General features: G+C 38.7%; 1 long non-coding RNA gene across 1 annotated transcript; it reads right to left on the bottom strand.

Moving 5' to 3' along the window:
- Positions 1 to 2,020: 2,020 nt before the first annotated feature.
- On the bottom strand, positions 2,021 to 2,586 carry LOC129759221 (uncharacterized). The gene is made up of 3 exons (XR_008740141.1): positions 2,496 to 2,586; positions 2,297 to 2,442; positions 2,021 to 2,234 (listed from the first exon to the last, which is right to left on the bottom strand). It is a non-coding gene; the product is annotated as an uncharacterized LOC129759221 (long non-coding RNA).
- Between the last annotated feature and the right edge of the window lie 212 nt (positions 2,587 to 2,798).

Here is a 2,798-nt window from a genome sequence, read left to right as displayed (position 1 = left end):
CTGGTTAAGAGACATGTTTCATGCTGCTATAAAACCTAATTGGTCTCGCTCTGAAAACCCCCTGTGAAAGACAGCCAATCGAAACATCCTCAAAACAGAACTTGTCTCTTTCTCTCCAACGATCTCATCCACTCTTCGATGTGAGAAGCAAAACGGGGCGGAGCTACTCTCCCGCATTGATTTTTTTATTTTGGGGAAAAGAGAATGAAAAGGGAACTTCGAAGCTTTCTGAGAGCTTTATCGTAACTTTCATCTTAACATGTGATTTAAAATTAAAACTAGAACTAGCTTAAGCTGTACAAATCTTGGAAAGTTTATTCTTATAAAAACATTTGAAAAATTTTCTGAGTTCTGACACAATTACAATGGAAGATAGGAAAAAAATAATAAACCGTCGAGCACTTAATAAAGAGCAAAAACAACAGTTAGAACACAATATTAACGAATGAAACAAATTATCTGAGTTGACTGTTGGAACATAATCTTTCAAGCGTTCAAGCGGGGGCTTGTTGAACATAATCATCGTTCGTTGTTTGTCAATGGTTGGTAAAAAAAACAGACGTTCAATTAGAATAAGGTAGCCAGCTCGTGGTGGTGCTGCTGGTATCATGAGGAGCTGGGTTCCTTTTCGCGTGGGAACTGCGGCATCGGGAGGTCCTTGGCGTAGCACTTGCAGCTGCAGGACGTGACCGGACATTCGGTGTTTTCGCTGGAATGGAAAATAGACAGGGAAAATGTTGGTTCCATATTTTAAGAAATATGAAGTACCCGCAGGTTTTTTTAAAACCTTGAGCGAACTATTTCGCGCGTAGGGTTGCGTTCAAAGCCATAAATTGGGGCTTCAACTCTAAACGTGCATCAGTGCAAACAGCTGATTGCGACGATTGCACATAAACATGAGCATAAATTACAAAACAGACAAATCCTTTTTCTGTTGAATGTTTTATGCGTGTGAGTGTGCCATTTTGCTACCAGCTTTTTCAAGCGCAGCTTCGGAATTTTTCACTTTCAGAATAGGTAAGCTAGTAATAATTGTAGCATTCGTCGATTAAATTCCCTTTTATTTCAGTTTCTGGTGGTCTATAATGCTGCTGCAACAACGTTTTCTCCTAGCGGTTTTCATCACATTCCTTGCATGAGATTTCAGTAGGCGCGGTGCAATGCAGCTCAATTCGGTTGAATCAGGAAGGCACTGTTTGCCGGAGTTATCATACATTACGAACTCCGGGTGACCTGATCGGAAAGAATAACAAGCCGTCCGGAAATTATAAATTAAGTGTAGTAACAAGTGAAAAAAGAAATGAAGCATAACAAGTGGGTTGTGTTTAAAAACAGGGGAAGAAAAAGACAAATGTGAAATTAGGATAAAATTGTGAAAAAAAGTTTATGTAAATATATGTTTTAGGAATAATTTCAATTTTTTTAAATTTTCCGAAATTACAAAACATTTCCGAATTCCCATTTACGAGCTGCACTCACAAATACACACGCAAATTTTGTCATGTTCACTAACACATATGCACATAATCAAAACAAACCGAGCATGGCATATGTGTGCGTAAGCTGTCATTTTGAACCGGGAAAACCATTTCAAGTAGAATCGGTTGGGCCATTTAATGCTTGAATTCAATAGGCGGAATGCTTGAAGAATGCTTGAAATCCAAGCATTCTTTCAAGCATTCCAAGCATTCATTTTGTTAAGCGGGTAGGTTCCCGCTTAACAAAATGAATGCTTGGAATGCTTGAAAGAATGCTTGGATTCCAAGCATTCTTCAAGCATTCCTCCCATTGAATTCAAGCATTAAATGGCCCAACCGATTCTACTTGAAATGGTTTTCCCGGTTCAGAATGACAGTTTTCTTTGACATCTGTCATGGTTTGATTGTATTGGTGTGTTATGAAAATGCTTATGTGTGAGTGTGTTAAAGAAGCATAATTGCATATGTATGAGTGCGTACTAGAACGAAACCATATTGGAGGAAATTTCTCAATTTCAATAAAATGTGTTATTCTTAACATTTAAATTTTATTCAAAAAAATTCACACTACACAAACATTAAACTAAAATACACACATTTTTTAAAAATCTTGACGCTGCAACCATTCGGCACCAGTAGATCATTTCGTATTTCCTCCTTCAGTCGGGGTGCTGGAATTCCACTCGACTCAGTGCTTTGGTGACCAGGGACTCGAAGCAATCAATGTAGGCTGGCTAAGTGGAATGATTTCACCGGCTGCAAAGAAAAGAGAAATCGAATCAAGCAATCAATTGCACTATTCAAATTTTTCAACTTACCTATCCCAATCAAAATCACTTCCGCGAAGAACGCTGTTGGCGGAACAGTTAAACTTCTGTCCGATGATCCTTCTGTGAAAGCGCTTTGGTGCCGTTCCTGTCACGTTTCTGGAAAAGACGGCCAGCACCTTCATATCCGTGAAGAGCTGTAAAAAAAATATTTTAAACATTTTAATTACTGATTTTTTAAACATCTTACCATATTTTTCAATCCAGCTCGGCTGCCACGGTAAGGAAAAATAACCGTTGCGAAAACCGAACATAATTTTCAGGCCTACTTTGATCTCCAACACTAACAAGCAAAAAATCGTCAAAACAATCAATCAGTGTTGTACAGGCGGAGGACGTTTTGGTATGTTCATAATTGCATTTGTATATGTGTAATCGGTTGAATCAGCTGACTGGACTGATGCACGTTTACAGCTTAAACTCAAATTTATGGCATTGAACGCAACCCTACGCGCGGAATTGCTCGCTCAAGGTTTTAAAAGGGCCTGGGGGT

This window comes from Uranotaenia lowii, unplaced genomic scaffold (assembly GCF_029784155.1).
Source record: "Uranotaenia lowii strain MFRU-FL unplaced genomic scaffold, ASM2978415v1 HiC_scaffold_1228, whole genome shotgun sequence".
In the NCBI taxonomy this organism is placed as follows: domain Eukaryota; kingdom Metazoa; phylum Arthropoda; class Insecta; order Diptera; family Culicidae; genus Uranotaenia; species Uranotaenia lowii.
This window is presented reverse-complemented; position numbering and strand designations above follow the sequence as displayed.